This window comes from Bombina bombina, chromosome 1 (assembly GCF_027579735.1).
Source record: "Bombina bombina isolate aBomBom1 chromosome 1, aBomBom1.pri, whole genome shotgun sequence".
Lineage (NCBI taxonomy): Eukaryota > Metazoa > Chordata > Amphibia > Anura > Bombinatoridae > Bombina > Bombina bombina.
This window is the reverse complement of record NC_069499.1, coordinates 1,150,845,864-1,150,864,730: the sequence shown is the minus strand read 5'-3', so window position 1 is coordinate 1,150,864,730 and position 18,867 is coordinate 1,150,845,864. Positions and strand designations below refer to the sequence as shown.

The 18,867-nt window shown below is 39.3% G+C and overlaps 1 protein-coding gene across 1 annotated transcript in view; it reads right to left on the bottom strand.

Annotated features, from left to right (window-relative positions):
- Positions 1-18,867, bottom strand: part of LOC128641681 (membrane primary amine oxidase) — a 48,250-nt gene that overhangs the window by 4,963 nt on the left and 24,420 nt on the right. The window lies entirely within an intron of this gene.

Below are 18,867 nucleotides of genomic sequence, written 5' to 3'. Positions count from 1 at the left end.
GATTCAGATAGGGCATGCAAATTTGAACAACTTTCCAATTTACTTTTATTATCAAATTTGCTTTGTTCACTTTGTATTCTTTGTTGAAAGCAAAAACCTAGGTAGGCTCATATCCTAATTTGTAATCCCTAGAAGGCTGCCTATTATTTCAACTATTCTCACAGTCCTTTGTGAATGCTGAAAGTGCGCTTTTCCAGATCTGAACCTGTGACATATGGTATATGGATAAAGCTTAATGAAATGTTATATGAGACACATTTGATAGAAAGCTAATAACCTCACCTGGAATATAGTTTCCCCTCTTGGGATCTACTAGGCCTACTTAGGAGGAAGGCTTAAATGTATATTCAGTGTAGGAAAGTATGGACCTCTGTATAATATAAGTGCTTATAGGTAATATAATAAATAAAGCTAACTGACAACTTAACTAGATTAAACCTAGGACTATCTGGCTTACCTATCAGACCTCCGTGTATATATATATATATTATAATAAATAATATATATATATATATATATGGAAGCCGTGCCACCTTGGCTGCCGGCAGCACTTCAGCACGTGACTATGGAACGAGGCTCAATAGTGAAATAGAAGTAATTAATAAGTAAGTCCAGCAAATCCAGCAATTTGAGATGATTCTGAATAAATGCAGTTTTGATTTGATGGTGTTAACTGTGGAGTGTTTGCAAAAAGAGATCGATAAACAGAGTACACAGATAGAAGAGATGAAGAAGGAATTGGCTGCAAACTTACCCGGTACAGAGATGGAGTCATTGATTTCTTCCCTTAACACACAGATGGATACTTTAAAGAGAGAGATCCAGGAACGGAAGAAACAGAAGTTTGCCCGGGATGAGAGTGATTACACTGCCGGAACTGTTTACCGCTGGCTGAGTGATCCGAGGAACAGATTTGGAGGTGACACTTCCGGTTTCCGGCGCCGCAGACAACGCAAGTCCGGGACAAGACAGAGTTCCAACAGCTCGGAGGGCACAACTTCTGAGTCCGGGTCGGGGGAATCAGGCACGGAACAACACACAAGCGACGTGGAGGCAGGAAGCACAAGTGGAGTCGCCAAAGGAAGTACGAAGCGTCAACCGGGAGCTTCAGGCAGTCAGAAAGTGAAAACCCGCAGAAACAAAATGTAACTATTAATTTAAGTAATGTTACACTTACATCTACTGAACAGGGTTTACTCGATAAGGGCCTCTCTTACTGCCCACAAAACAAAGGGGACAGCTTTGAGCTACAAAAGGACTTAAATCGGTTCTTTAGAACATTAAAACTTAAAAGCTTTTTTTCTGAAATGCCTGATGTTGCTAGTGGTGGGAAGAGAGATGTTCACACTGTAACTGATAGAGCATTGAATTTGAACATACTAGGTCTTTCTAATAAAAGTGTATTTACACCTGTGCAGGTAAATCCTGGGGTACAAACGTATATACAATTGGTACAAAATGATATTGCAGCTTTGGATAAAAAAACTGGGTCACATGCTAATTATTTAAAGTACAATAAGAATTTTACATCTAAGGATAAATGTGCTTTAGATAATTTGAATAAGAACAAACAATTGGTGGTGAAAAGTGCGGATAAGGGTGGGTCAATTGTTTTATTGGACAAAAAATATTATGTCCAAGAAATTAAAACACAATTATCTGATATTACTGTATATAAACTATTGACCCACAACCCTATCTTTGAGATAAAGAAGGAGATTGAGGCATGTGTTCGGTTTGCATTTAATAATGGCATTATTGATAAGGATGTGAGAAGGTTTTTACTAGAATCTGAGGACATCACTCCAGTGATGTACACTCTGCCAAAAGTGCATAAAAATCTGCAAGCACCTCCTGGCCGCCCAATTGTGGCAGGCATGGGCTCAGTATTGTCCAAGGTATCAATATATTTGGATAAGGTTCTTAGACCTTTTGTTAATTCTAGTTCATACATCCAAGACACACGAGATTTTCTAGCTAAATTGCGTGATTTATATCTAGGGGATAATAAATGCATTCTTTTTAGTCTGGATGTGACATCGCTGTATACAGCTATCACACATGAGGCAGGGATTGGAGCAGTGGAGAAAGTTCTGAGTGAATCTGATAGATATACTACTTCACAGGCAGAATTTATTTTGCAGTTACTTAATATTATTTTAAGGTGTAACTATTTTCTTTTTGAGGACAATTATTATCTTCAGCTCCAAGGGACCGCCATGGGTTCCAATGTCGCTCCCACATACGCAAATATTTTTATGAATATGTTTGAGGAACATTTTGTTTATAATAATCCTTTTTTTTTATCATATGGCGCCACCTGGTGGCGCTATATTGATGATGTGTTTGGGGTGTGGGGGGGGCGACATTGGAACCCTGGTAAATTTTGTGAATGACTTAAACGCAGCAACTAGTCACATTAGATTTAAGTTAGTCTTTAGTGAGGAGAGTGTTGTATTTCTGGACACAGTTGTGTCAAAGTGTAAATCAGGTCTAACTGTGGACCTTCATAGGAAAGACACAGATTGCAACACTCTCCTGCACTATAAAAGTGCACACCCCCCTTCACTGGTAAGATCTTTACCCAGGAGCCAGTTTCTACGTGTAAGGCGTATTGTGTCTGATGAAACAGTGGTTAAGGACAGGCTTAAAGAAATGGGAGATCGCTTCCTTCAAAGGGGATATCCATGTGAATTAATTGAGACTGAATTTAGGAATGCATTAAACACCCCTAGAGAGTTGTTATTGGAAAATAAAAAACCTGTGATGGATGATCTTAAAAAAAAAACAAAAAAAAAAAAAAAACCCTAGACTAGTTTTTGTAAGTCAATTTGCCCCTTGGAACCAACAGGTTATGAAGATTATTCGTAGGCATTGGCACATTTTGAGCACTTGTAATCCTAATATTCAGGAATTTAAGATTCCCCCTATGCCAGCTTTTAAACGAGGAAAAAACATAAAAGATGTTCTGGTACGGGCAGATATTGGTCCATCTAAGAGACCAGTTCAAACTTATTTTGGTAAGAAAAATCTGGGTAGTTTTCCCTGTTTAGGGTGCTCAAATTGTAATAGTATTATTAAAGGGCCAACATTCAGTCATCCAAGTACTGGCAAAAAATATTTCATTAAGGGACATTATACCTGTAATACTGATTTTGTGATATATTTGATTAAATGCCCATGTGGGCTGGGTTATGTGGGCGAGACCTCCCAGTGCGTCAAAGAACGTATAGTCCAACACAAAAGTAGTATTAGAACCAAGAAAAAGGATGCCCCAGTTGCCCATCATTTTTTGTCTGCAGGGCATAATCTAAGCCAATTAAGGTTCCAGATTTTGGAACAAGTACAACATCCTAGAAGAGGGGGTGATAGAATTAAATTATTACAAAAACGTGAAGCATATTGGATTTATGAATTAGGGACATTATCTCCAGGGGGCATGAATAAAGAATTAGATTGGTCAATTTTTCTGTAGAAATCTATATGAAAATCTTTATTAAATAAAATGTTTACATCTATCTTTGCTAATATGTAGTATAAAGGAATAAGTGAAAATAATATACTGCTTGAGAGTCTGCACTGTACATAGATATATTTTAGACTATGTATTAATTCATTGCTGGATAAGTAATAGTTAAATTAAAAGTATTTAGATAAGTGTGATGTTTGTAGTTGACCACATGGTGGCAGCATTTGGCTGTTAATGTTATACCTGATTTCTCAGGTGTTACAATTAGCTGTGCAGGTGTGACTTATTTTGGGTATATAAGAAGTGAATCAGTGTCTGTTTGTTATGCAAGATTAAGGACTTGTGTCCGAAACGTTGCTGATTTTTTTGATCTTGGCTCAATAAAGAAAATTATTCACTGAACTTGGTGGTGCGACTATCATCTCTTGTTAGATTTGGAGTTTTGTCGGTAACGACCCGAAAAGCTAACGCTGGCTTTTTTCTGGCCGCACCATAAAAATAACTCTGGTATTGAGAGTCCACATAAAGGCTGCGTTAGGCTCCAAAAAAGGAGCGTAGAGCATATTTAACACAGCTTCAAATCTCGATACCAGAGTTGCTTACGCAAGCGGCCAGCCTCAAAAACGTGCTCGTGCACGATTCCCCCATAGGAAACAATGGGGCTGTTTGAGCTGAAAAAAAACCTAACACCTGCAAAAAAGCCGCGTTCAGCTCCTAACGCAGCCCCATTGTTTGCCATGGGGAAACACTTCCTACGTCTGCACCTAACACTCTAACATGTACCCCGAGTCTAAACACCCCTAACCTTACACTTATTAACCCCTAATCTGCCGCCCCCGCTATTGCTGACCCCTGCATATTATTATTAACCCCTAATCTGCCGCTCCGTAACCGCCGCTACTTACATTATCCTTATGTACCCCTAATCTGCTGCCCCTAACACCGCCGACCCCTATATTATATTTATTAACCCCTAATCTGCCCCCCACAACGTCGCCTCCACCTGCCTACACTTATTAACCCCTAATCTGCCGACCGGACCTGAGCGCTACTATAATAAAGTTATTAACCCCTAATCCGCCTCACTAACCCTATAATAAATAGTATTAACCCCTAATCTGCCCTCCCTAACATCGCCGACACCTAACTTCAATTATTAACCCCTAATCTGCCGACTGGAGCTCACCGCTATTATAATAAATGTATTAACCCCTAAAGCTAAGTCTAACCCTAACACTAACACCCCCCTAAGATAAATATAATTTTAATCTTACGAAATTAATCATCTCTTATTAAATAAATTATTACTATTTAAAGCTAAATACTTACCTGTAAAATAAATCCTAATATAGCTACTATATAAATTATAATTATATTATAGCTATTTTAGGATTAATATTTATTTTACAGGTAACTTTGTAATTATTTTAACCAGGTACAATAGCTATTAAATAGTTAATAACTATTTAATAGTTACCTAGTTAAAATAATAACAAAATTACCTGTAAAATAAATCCTAACCTAAGTTACAATTAAACCTAACACTATACTATCATTAAATTAATTAAATAAAATACCTATAATTACCTACAATTAAACCTAACACTACACTATCAATACATTAATTAAATACAATATCTACAAATAACTACAATTAAATAAACTAACTAAAGTACAAAAAATAAAAAAGAACTAAGTTACAAAAAATAAAAAAATATTTACAAACATAAGAAAAATATTACAACAATTTAAAACTAATTACACCTACTCTAAGCCCCCTAATAAAATAACAAAGACCCCAAAAATAAAAAATGCCCTACCCTATTCTAAATTACTAAAGTTCAAAGCTCTTTTACCTTACCAGCCCTGAACAGGGCCCTTTGCGGGGCATGCCCCAAGAAGTTCAGCTCTTTTGCCTGTAAAAAAAACATACAATACCCCCCCAACATTACAACACACCACCCACATACCCCTAATCTAACCCAAACCCCCCTTAAATAAACCTAACACTAAGCCCCTGAAGATCATCCTACCTTGTCTTCACCTCACCAGGTATCACCGATCCGTCCTGGCTCCAAAATCTTCATCCAACCCAAGTGGGGGCTGGCGATCCATCATCCGGTGGCTGAAGAGGTCCAGAAGAGGCTCCAAAGTCTTCATCCTATCCGGGAAGAAGAGGCGATCCGGAAGGCAACCATCTTGATCCAAGCGGCATCTTCTATCTTCATCCGATGACGACCGGCTCCATCCTGAAGACCTCCACTGCGGACCCATCTTCTTCCGGCGACGTCCAACTGAAGAATGACGGTTCCTTTAAGGGACGTCATCCAAGATGTCGTCCCTCGAATTCCGATTGGCTGATAGGATTCTATCAGCCAATCGGAATTAAGGTAGGAATATTCTGATTGGCTGATGGAATCAGCCAATCAGAATCAAGTTCAATCCGATTGGCTGATCCAATCAGCCAATCAGATTGAGCTCGCATTCTATTGGCTGATCGGAACAGCCAATAGAATGCGAGCTCAATCTGATTGGCTGATTGGATCAGCCAATCGGATTGAACTTGATTCTGATTGGCTGATTCCATCAGCCAATCAGAATATTCCTACCTTAATTCCGATTGGCTGATAGAATCCTATCAGCCAATCGGAATTCGAGGGAAGCCATCTTGGATGACGTCCCTTAAAGGAACCGTCATTCTTCAGTTGGACGTCGCCGGAAGAAGATGGGTCCGCGGTGGAGGTCTTCAGGATGGAGCCGGTCGTCATCGGATGAAGATAGAAGATGCCGCTTGGATCAAGATGGTTGCCGGTCCAGATCGCCTCTTCTTCCCGGATAGGATGAAGACTTTGGAGCCTCTTCTGGACCTCTTCAGCCACCGGTTGATGGATCGCCAGCCCCCGCTTGGGTTGGATGAAGATTTTGGAGCCAGGACGGATCGGTGATACCTGGTGAGGTGAAGACAAGGTAGGATGATCTTCAGGGGCTTAGTGTTAGGTTTATTTAAGGGGGGTTTGGGTTAGATTAGGGGTATGTGGGTGGTGGGTTGTAATGTTGGGGGGGGGGTATTGTATGTTTTTTTTTACAGGCAAAAGAGCTGAACTTCTTGGGGCATGCCCCGCAAAGGGCCCTGTTCAGGGCTGGTAAGGTAAAAGAGCTTTGAACTTTAGTAATTTAGAATAGGGTAGGGCATTTTTTATTTTGGGGGTCTTTGTTATTTTATTAGGGGGCTTAGAGTAGGTGTAATTAGTTTAAAATTGTTGTAATATTTTTCTTATGTTTGTAAATATTTTTTTATTTTTTGTAACTTAGTTCTTTTTTATTTTTGTACTTTAGTTAGTTTATTTCATTGTAGTTTTTTGTAGATATTGTATTTAATTAATGTATTGATAGTGTAGTGTTAGGTTTAATTGTAGGTAATTATAGGTATTTTATTTAATTAATTTAATGATAGTATAGTGTTAGGTTTAATTGTAACTTAGGTTGGGATTTATTTTACAGGTAATTTTGTAATTATTTTAACTAGGTAGCTATTAAATAGTTCTTAACTATTTAATAGCTTTTGTACCTGGTTAAAATAATTACAAAGTTGCCTGTAAAATAAATATTAATCCTAAAATAGCTACAATGTAATTATAATTTATATTGTAGCTATATTAGGATTTAATTTACAGGTAAGTATTTAGCTTTAAATAGTAATAATTTATTTAATAAGAGTTAATTAATTTCGTTAGATTAAAATTATATTTAATTTAGGGGGGTGTTAGTGTTAGGGTTAGACTTAGCTTTAGGGGTTAATACATTTATTAGAATAGCGGTGAGCTCCGGTCGGCAGATTAGGGGTTAATAATTGAAGTTAGGTGTCGGCGATGTTAGGGAGGGCAGATTAGGGGTTAATACTATTTATTATAGGGTTAGTGAGGCGGATTAGGGGTTAATAACTTTATTATAGTAGCGGTGCGGTCCGCTCGGCAGATTAGGGGTTAATAAGTGTAGGCAGGTGGAGGCGACGTTGAGGTGGGCAGATTAGGGGTTAATAAATATAATATAGGGGTCGGCGATGTTAGGGCAGCGGATTAGGGGTACATAGGGATAATGTAGCTGGCGGCGGCGTGCGGACGGCAGATTAGGGGTTAATAAGTGTAGGTAGCTGGCGGCGACGTTGTGGGGGGCAGATTAGGGGTTAATAAATATAATATAGGGGTCAGCGGTGTTAGGGGCAGCAGATTAGGGGTACATAAGGATAACGTAGGTGGCGGTCGGCAGATTAGGGGTTAAAAAAATTTAATTGAGTTGCGGCAATGTGGGGGGACCTCGGTTTAGGGTACATAGGTAGTTTATGGGTGTTAGTGTACTTTAGGGCACAGTAGTTAAGAGCTTTATGAACCGGCGTTAGCCCAGAAAGCTCTTAACTACTGACTTTTTTCTGCGGCTGGAGTTTTGTCGTTAGATTTCTAACGCTCACTTCAGACACGACTCTAAATACCGGAGTTAGAAAAATCCCATTGAAAAGATAGGATACGCAATTGACGTAAGGGGATCTGCGGTATGGAAAAGTCGCGGCTGAAAAGTGAGCGTTAGACCCTTTTTTGAGTGACTCCAAATACCGGAGGTAGCCTAAAACCAGCGTTAGGAGCCTCTAACGCTGGTTTTCACGGCTACCGCCCAACTCTAAATCTAGCCATAAGTGTACAGAAGTCTAAAATATGTTTTAAAGCGAACTACAAGACAACAATAAAAAAAATAAAAAATTGTTCTCTCTGGGGAATGGAATACCTTAAACTGTATATATCATAGGAGCTAGGCATATTAATTGGCAGACCACATGTTAAACTATTAGACTGAATCACATATTTGAAATCATCAAACTCATAGATAAATTCTCATTTGCAAACACAAATTTGTAAGCTAATTGTACTCAAAGTATCGTGTTACAGTATTTTAGGTTATTAGTGTAGGGAACATAAAGTAACATAGGAACAGGTAGCTGCACATCCATACATTATGGCATAAACATATTCAATTGCAAACACTAACGCCTAGATTACGAGTTTTGTCGGTAAAGACCTGCGGGGCTAAAAAGCCTTTTTTTCCAGCGCTCGCTCACTTAAGCCAACGCTGGTATTACAAGTTTTCTGAATGGCTGCGCTAGCCTCAGAAAAGTGAGCGTGGAGAAAATTTAGCTCCACTTCTCACTGTAATACCAGCGTAGCTTAAATCAGACTTTAGCTGGCTAAAACGTGCTCGTGCACGATTTCCCCATAGGAAACAATGGGGCTGAGCTGGCTGGAAAAAAAAATAACACCTGCAAAAAAGCAGCCTCCAGCTTCTAACGCAGCCCCATTGTTTCCTATGGGAAAAAAAAGTTATGTCTGCACCTAACACCCTAACATGAACCCCGAGTCTAAACACCCCTAATCTTACATTTATTAACCCCTAATCTGCTGCCCCCGCTATCGCTGACACCTACATTATATTATTAACCCCTAATCTGCTGCTCCGGACACCGCCCGCCGCCACCTACATTATCCCTATGAACCCCTAATATACTGCCCCCAACATCGCCGCCACCTCTATTATAGTTATAAACCCCTAATCTGCTGCCCCCAACGTCGCCCCCACCTACCTACACTTATTAACCCCTAATCTGCCGACCGGACATCGCCACCACTATAATAAATGTATTAACCCCTAAACCGCCGCACTCCTGCCTCGCAAACACTAGTTACATTTTATTAACCCCTAATCTGCCTGCTCTAAAATCGCTGACACCTACTTACATTTATTAACCCCTAATCTGCCACCCCCAATGTCGCCGCTACTATTTTAAAGGTATTAACCCCTTAACCTAAGTCTAAACCTAACCCTAACCCCCCCTAACTTAAATATAATTTAAATTAAACTAAATAAATTTAACATAATTAAATCAATTAATCCTATTTAAAACTAAATACTTACCTGTAAAATAAACCCTAAGATAGCTACAATATAATTTAATAATTACATTGTAGCTATTTTAGGATTTATATTTATTTTACAGGCAACTTTGTATTTATTTTAACTAGGTACAATAGCTATTAAATAGTTCTATCCTAAGTTACAAATACACCTAACACTACACTACACTATCAATAAATTAATTAAATAAATGAAATACAATTATCTAAAATAAAAAAAGAAAACACTAAATTACAAAAAATAAAAAAATATTACAAGAATTTTAATCTAATTACACCTAATCTAAGCCCCCTAATAATATAAAAAAAGCCCCCCAAAATAATAAAATTCCCTATCCTAAACTAAATTACAAAGTAATCAGCTCTTTTATCAGCCCTTACAAGGGCTTTTTGCGGGGCATTGCCCCAAAGTAATCAGCTCTTTTACCTGTAAAAAAAACAAATACAATACCTCCTCCCAACATAACAACCCACCACCCACACACCCCTACTCTAAAACACACCCGACCCCCCTTAAATAAACCTAACACTACCCCATTGAAGATCACCCTACCTTGAGCCATGTTCACCCAGCCGGGCACCGATGGGCCAGAAGACGACATCCGATCAGCGCAGAAGAGGTCCTCCATCCAGCAGAAGTCTTCATCCAAGCGGCATCTTCTATCTTCAATCAATCGGAGTTAAGGTAGGAAAATTCCTATTGGTTGATTTAATCAGCCAATCGGATTGAAGTTCAATCAATTGGCTTTTAGTGTTTGCGATGTGGGGGGGCCTCGGTTTAGGGGTTCATAGGTAGTTTATGGGTGTTAGTGTACTTTGTAGCACTGTAGTTAAGAGCTTTATGTTCCGGCGTTAGCCCATAAAACTCTTAACTAATGACTTTTATATGCGGTAGGTGTCTTGGAGGTAGAGGCTCTATCGCTCACTTTCTACAAGACTTGTAATACCAGCATTAGCCAAATCCCATTAAAAAGATAGGATACGCAATTGACGTAAGGGGATTTGCGGTAGCCTCGAGTCACAGAAGAAAAGTGAGCGGTGAGCCTCTACCTGCCAAACTTGTAATACCAGCATTAGATAAAAAGCAGCGTTGGGACCTCTCAACGCTGCTTTTCAAGGCTAACGCAAAACTCATAATCTCGCCGTAAGTCTTTAACCCATAGTGCTCCTACAGTATTGTGTTATACTGACTCAGGTTGTAAGTATATAATGTCAACATAATAATAGGTAACTGCACATCTATAGGTTATGGTAAGAGCAAAGTAGCCTTGGATATTAATTACCACTAGACATCAGGCATAATTGCCATCATTAGGATAAAGCTAGGCTATAGAGATGTGTCATATTTGGCAGTACTGAGAAGGGAGTTATGGCGCAGATCATTTCCAAAACATACATACTGCTGATGATCATGTATTGTGGATAACTTATCCTATGCCTGTCTTGCAGTAATGTGGGACTATCCAGGGACCAAAACACCTTTTGCTGACCCTGCCAGTCCTTCCGACTGCATTCAGACACTGGTCTGGGTCGAGGTCGATATTCTGATGTCGGTGTGGGGCCCATAACAACATGGCAACTCTGACTCTGGTAATAGCTGTGCTTACTATTGTCATCAAATCGTGCCTAACAGCCCTCTTGGTGGTAGAACTCCAGTCCTGCTGTCATGAAGAAGCACTGCAAGACCGCTTCAGCTTCTGCAAGACTATCTTCCCTTGCTCTTGAAGACAGACATCTCGTAGTAGAGCCAGCACGTTGCATCGCCCCATTCCAGGCAAGTGGGCAGTGATCTCCGTTATATCAGCCGTCCAAGTGCAGAGCCGACCATCCAGCTGCCATCTAGCTGCCAGCTAGAGTCTATCCCACCTGACCCCATTGTAGTGTAAAGGTATGCTGAGCTGTCGAGTAGAGTGCCCTGAATATTTAAGACCACAGGCTCTTGAGTTATATGCCTTCTGCCCCAGGGGATCTGCCGCTTCCCATAAGGCTTGGTTATCAGGTGTAGACACAGGGCTCCTTGTGAATTGCTGCTGTTGCTCTGTTGGTGTCGGCATATTTAGCAATGGCTTCATAGGGTCCAGTAATTGTACCTTCCTAGGCTGAGATGTTAGCATTAAGGAATCCAAACTGCAAAGGATTGCCATCTCAAAGTCCTACAACAGAACGCATAGCGCTGATGAGAATTTCTCCATGGTACAGTATAGGGGAACTGACACAGAGTATCCGTACTTAATGAGAGGGATGGTATTGGCCTCGATGTTCAAGTAGTGTGGATGTTCCAGTCAGTGCCGTTCTTCAGCACAAATGGCTGGTGAATCTGACTTTCAAATCAGGAAAGTGGAGGGGTAGATGAAGGTCCAGGCCTTTGTCAGGCCTCCGTCTGCTGGGCTGAAATTTCAGATATAAAGTGCTCAAAGTAACTCCATAGATGCAAATGTACATCACATCATTAGATACAAACTTGGTGTGTGGAATAAAGGAGTGATAAACAGCAGCTTTAACAGCTCCCCGATCAGCCAAAATTAGTAAGCAGCCATCTTGGTCGCTGGTTGGACACGCCCCCCCCCCCCCCGGCTGCCTATTATTTCAATGCATTTTGACAGTTTTTCAAAGCTAGACCACGCTAGTTCATGTGTGGCATATAGATAACATTGTGCTCATTCCTGTGGAGTTATTTATAAGTCAGCACTGATTTGCTAAAATGCCAGTTTCTCAAAAGAAGAGATAAGGGGACAGTCTGCAGAGGCTTAGATACAAGGTAATCCCAGATGTAAAAAGTATATTAAAGGGACAGTGTACAACAATTTCCATTTAACTGCATGTAATAGACACTACTATAAAGAAGAATATGCACAGATACTGGAAGAATATGCACGGATACTGATCTAAAACTCCGGTATAACATCTTTTAAAAACTTACTTAGAAGCTCCCAGTTTAGCACTGTTGATGAGGTTAGGCTGGAATATCCATTTAAAGGGGCTGGGAAAGCAGAATTAGCAGACACTCCTCTCTCCCCCCTTCCCTGCATATAAAAAGGCAGATTACACAAACAATAGGAGCAATAATCTGTAGACCTGGGTCCACAGCTGATACTTTTGGGCTTGGTAAGGAGTCTGAAAATCAGCACAATGTTATTAAAAAATATGTGAAACTCTTCATTGTTACAAAAACACTCCCAGATAGGCTATATAAATGGATCATTAACAAAACATTTAAGCAAAGAAAAATCTAGGGATTATCTATCTTTTAAAACAATAAAAAATATATTGCAGACTGTACCTTTAAAACCATTAATGCTCCATTATTGGGGCTAAATATTTTGCTTGCCAATAAAACCTGACAGTAAATCCAAATTACCATAATTACCATATAGTGGCTCATGATCCTGTTTATCAAAAAAGAATTTCTTTTATAAGGGGACTGGACAGAAAACCCAAAGCGTAAGATTTCCCTTTTTTGGTATATATATGACTCCTCCTCTCCCTCTCAATGACCATTTTATTTTATACAGTAATAGATTAGTAAGTGGTATGTAGGAACCTGAGCAAAGATACAGAAATAATGGTTGGTTGTATTTCATTTCTATTAACCTTGGTTCACCCTTTAGCATTTACAAACAAATATTTATTTAATCAGTAAAACATTCAGGTGGGGATATACTTATCTCAGGTGGGAGATATTTATCATTGGAAACTATAGAATAAGAACATTTAATATCCCAAATAAAGAAAAGGAAAACTCACTTGTATAGTTTCCCTCAGCAGAGGCATGTACATCTGATTTATAATATTTTAAAATGTGTGAGACGAAATGTAAGCCGCTTCATTCCCAAAATCAGAAAAAGGATGAAATAGCCCATTGTTTATGCTTCATTTATATATCTTTCCATATTAGGTTACACTTTTTGAGTCACCAGCTCCTACTAAGCATGTGCAAGAATTTACAGAATATACGTATATACATTTGTGAGAAAAAAATATACTATTCATTTGAAGTTCAGGCTAAGGGAGATATTTATCAAAGCGTCAACTGAAAATACGCTCCTGCGTGACAAAATATACGCTCCCGCAATCTCAATCCGACGCAGATCGATGCTTGCGTCATTACAGATGTTTCGAATTCAGATTCAACTCTACAGGAAGTGCAGAATTATTAGGCAAATGAGTATTTTGACCACATCATCCTCTTTATGCATGTTGTCTTACTCCAAGCTGTATAGGCTTGAACGCCTACTACCAATTAAGCATATTAGGTGATGTGCATCTCTGTAATGAGAAGGGGTGTGGTCTAATGACATCAACACCCTATATCAGGTGTGCATAATTATTAGGCAACTTCCTTTCCTTTGGCAAAATGGGTCAAAAGAAGGACTTGACAGGCTCAGAAAAGTCAAAAATAGTGAGATATCTTGCAGAGGGATGCAGCACTCTTAAAATTGCAAAGCTTCTGAAGCGTGATCATCGAACAATCAAGCGTTTCATTCAAAATAGTCAACAGGGTCACAAGAAGCGTGTGGAAAAACCAAGGCGCAAAATAACTGCCCATGAACTGAGAAAAGTCAAGCATGCAGCTGCCAAGATGCCACTTGCCACCAGTTTGGCCATATTTCAGAGCTGCAACATCACTGGAGTGCCCAAAAGCACAAGGTGTGCAATACTCAGAGACATGGCCAAGGTAAGAAAGGCTGAAAGACGACCACCACTGAACAAGACACACAAGCTGAAACATCAAGACTGGGCCAAGAAATATCTCAAGACTGATTTTTCTAAGGTTTTATGGACTGATGAAATGAGAGTGAGTCTTGATGGGCCAGATGGATGGGCCCGTGGCTGGATTGGTAAAGGGCAGAGAGCTCCAGTCCGACTCAGACGCCAGCAAGGTGGAGGTGGAGTACTGGTTTGGGCTGGTATCATCAAAGATGAGCTTGTGGGGCCTTTTCGGGTTGAGGATGGCGTCAAGCTCAACTCCCAGTCCTACTGCCAGTTTCTGGAAGACACCTTCTTCAAGCAGTGGTACAGGAAGAAGTCTGCATCCTTCAAGAAAAACATGATTTTCATGCAGGACAATGCTCCATCACACGCGTCCAAGTACTCCACAGCGTGGCTGGCAAGAAAGGGTATAAAAGAAGAAAATCTAATGACATGGCCTCCTTGTTCACCTGATCTGAACCCCATTGAGAACCTGTGGTCCATCATCAAATGTGAGATTTACAAGGAGGGAAAACAGTACACCTCTCTGAACAGTGTCTGGGAGGCTGTGGTTGCTGCTGCACGCAATGTTGATGGTGAACAGATCAAAACACTGACAGAATCCATGGATGGCAGGCTTTTGAGTGTCCTTGCAAAGAAAGGTGGCTATATTGGTCACTGATTTGTTTTTGTTTTGTTTTTGAATGTCAGAAATGTATATTTGTGAATGTTGAGATGTTATATTGGTTTCACTGGTAAAAATAAATAATTGAAATGGGTATATATTTGTTTTTTGTTAAGTTGCCTAATAATTATGCACAGTAATAGTCACCTGCACACACAAATATCCCCCTAAAATAGCTATAACTAAAAACAAACTAAAAACTACTTCCAAAACTATTCAGCTTTGATATTAATGAGTTTTTTGGGTTAATTGAGAACATGGTTGTTGTTCAATAATAAAATTAATCCTCAAAAATACAACTTGCCTAATAATTCTGCACTCCCTGTATTTGACCATTTTCTCAATTGATCAAACATTTAACAGGTTCGCTCGCGTCTATTTCGACACAGCGTACCTAGTTTTCAATCCGCCACCCTTGAGGCCGCGGATGCCATAGAAATCAATGGGAGTCTGGAAACACAGAAAGCTTATGTTCGATGATGCAAGAGAATGAAGTATATTACATAATAAAAGTAAATTAGAAACTTTATTAAAATTGTATACGCTTTCTAAATCAAACAATATTATTGCTCCACATTTGGTGCACTAGTAGATATAGGGATAAAAATGAAAAATACATTATTACTTATGGATTATGTTACATCTTTGTCTCTCATTACAAAGCAATTAAGGAACAATATTATTTCTCCAAATTTGGTGCGAAGTATTGCTCCATATTTGGTGCACTAGTAGATATAGAGATAAAAATATAAAAAATATTTTACTCAAGCATTGACATTGCTTTATACTAGGATATATGACGTAGATATTATTAGATTATTTTCCATGTTTGACATAAAGGGCATTATCACATGATCAATAAAAACATCAAATCAAAATTTGCAATACTTTTTCTACTCACAATAATCAGCAAATCAAAAATTACAATTCTTTTTTTAATCACTATAATTGTGTCATTAGTGTCGCATATAACATTTTTTTCCCATAACATTTCATAGACGATCATGGTGCGCCCACCTCCTTTCTCTGAGGGAGAACTTGCCTGGCTCATACAGGGAGTGCAGAATTATTAGGCAAGTTGTATTTTTGAGGATTAATTTTATTATTGAACAACAACGATGTTCTCAATGAACCCAAAAAACTCATTAATATCAAAGCTGAATAGTTTTGGAAGTAGTTTTTAGTTTGTTTTTAGTTATAGCTATTTTAGGGGGATATCTGTGTGTGCAGGTGACTATTACTGTGCATAACTATTAGGCAACTTAACAAAAAACAAATATATACCCATTTCAATTATTTATTTTTACCAGTGAAACCAATATAACATCTCAACATTCACAAATATACATTTCTGACATTCAAAAACAAAACAAAAACAAATCAGTGACCAATATAGCCACCTTTCTTTGCAAGGACACTCAAAAGCCTGCCATCCATGGATTCTGTCAGTGTTTTGATCTGTTCACCATCAACATTGCGTGCAGCAGCAACCACAGCCTCCCAGACACTGTTCAGAGAGGTGTACTGTTTTCCCTCCTTGTAAATCTCACATTTGATGATGGACCACAGGTTCTCAATGGGGTTCAGATCAGGTGAACAAGGAGGCCATGTCATTAGATTTTCTTCTTTTATACCCTTTCTTGCCAGCCACGCTGTGGAGTACTTGGACGCGTGTGATGGAGCATTGTCCTGCATGAAAATCATGTTTTTCTTGAAGGATGCAGACTTCTTCCTGTACCACTGCTTGAAGAAGGTGTCTTCCAGAAACTGGCAGTAGGACTGGGAGTTGAGCTTGACTCCATCCTCAACCTGAAAAGGCCCCACAAGCTCATTTTTGATGATACCAGCCCAAACCAGTACTCCACCTCCACCTTGCTGGCGTCTGAGTCGGACTGGAGCTCTCTGCCCTTTACCAATCCAGCCATGGGCCCATCCATCTGGCCCATCAAGACTCACTCTCATTTCATCAGTCCATAAAACCTTAGAAAAATCAGTCTTGAGATATTTCTTGGCCCAGTCTTGACGTTTCAGCTTGTGTGTCTTGTTCAGTTGTGGTCGTCTTTCAGCCTTTCTTACCTTGGCCATGTCTCTGAGTATTGCACACCTTGTGCTTTTGGGCACTCCAGTGATGTTGCAGCTCTGAAATATGGCCAAACTGGTGGCAAGTGGCATCTTGGCAGCTGCACGCTTGACTTTTCTCAGTTCATGGGCAGTTATTTTGTGCCTTGGTTTTTCCACACGCTTCTTGCGACCCTCTTGACTATTTTGAATGAAACGCTTGATTGTTCGATGATCACGCTTCAGAAGCTTTGCAATTTTAAGAGTGCTGCATCCCTCTGCAAGATATCTCACTATTTTTTACTTTTCTGAGCCTGTCAAGTCCTTCTTTTGACCCATTTTGCCAAAGGAAAGGAAGTTGCCTAATAATTATGCACACCTGATATAGGGTGTTGATGTCATTAGACCACACCCCTTCTCATTACAGAGATGCACATCACCTAATATGCTTAATTGGTAGTAGGCTTTCGAGCCTATACAGCTTGGAGTAAGACAACATGCATAAAGAGGATGATGTGGTCAAAATACTAATTTGCCTAATAATTCTGCACTCCCTGTATACGGGATGGACAAGTACTTCCCGAAGAGAATTGGAGGACTACGTGGAGTCGCACATGAAGATCGCGACAAGATTGTCTATGAAATGTTGAGACGAATGTATCGCATCTCGTGTGTGAGAAGGTTGCGTCGTCATTGCCTCCAGAGGTTTTCAGACCTTAGACGGCGCGAAAAGGAGCACTACAGGACGCTACAATCGTACATTAGGACCTGTAAGTAGCATTTATTATATTGTGTATTATACTTATAAATTATGTATATTTCAATGACACTGAACCCACATATTTTATTTCATGGTAGAGCATTACATTTTAATCTCCTTTCTAATTTAATGCTATTATTAATTTTATTTTATTCTCTTTTGATCTTTATTTGAAAATCAAGAATGTAAGTTTAGAAGCAGGCCCATTTTATTTTCAAAACATGGGTTGTTCTTGCTGATTGGTGGCTAAATGGCAGCCACCAATAAAAAGAGTGCTGTACAGGGGGCTGAAACTAAAATTGACTGCCTCCTTAGCTTAGATAACATATATTTCAAATAAAGATAGCCATAGAAAGAAGAAAAATTGATAATACGAGTAAATTAGAAGGTTGATTAAAAATTCACGCTCTATCTGAATCATGAAATAATAATAATATATATATATATTGCATGTATATATATATATATATATACTGTATATATATATATATTTTTATTTTTTTATTTTTTTTTAATAGGTTGTTATTTTCATCAGAGGAAATAAAGATTACATGCATTACAGCTGCAGATACATTTCACAAAAGAAAAAATATCACATGGATCTAATGTTGACATACAACTTAATATGTTCACAGATCTCAGACGGCCAACAGACAGAATCCCCCGGTACGTCAGGCCAGTGTCAATGGCGACACCAAGGAGCAACCGCTCTTCTCCCCTGCTGCCATTGACACTGCTTGAGGGTCGTCCAGAGGATGAGTCAGGGACAGATGTGGATGTCCCTGATATCCAAGGTAATTTTCAAGTATAATACTATCGGCTAGATTACGAGTTTTGCGTTAGGCTTAAAAAGCAGCGTTAGCCGGTCCTAACGCTGCTTTTTAACACCCGCTGGTATTACGAGTCTTGCAGGTACAGGTGTACCGCTCACTTTTTTGGCCAGACTTGGCAATACCGCAAATCCACTTACGTAAATTGTGTATCCTCTTTTTTCAATGGGACTTGCATAGTGCCGGTATTATGAGTCTGCCAAAAAGTGAGCGGTAGACCCTCTCATGTCAAGACTGGTACCGCATTTTAAAGTCAGTAGTTTTACACTACAACGCCATAGCATAAAACTCTTATCTAAAGTGCTAAAAAGTACACTAACACCCATAAACTACATATTAACCCCTAAACAGAGGCCCTCCCACATCGCAAACACTAAAAGAAGAATTTTAACCCCTAATCTGCCGAACCGGACATCGCC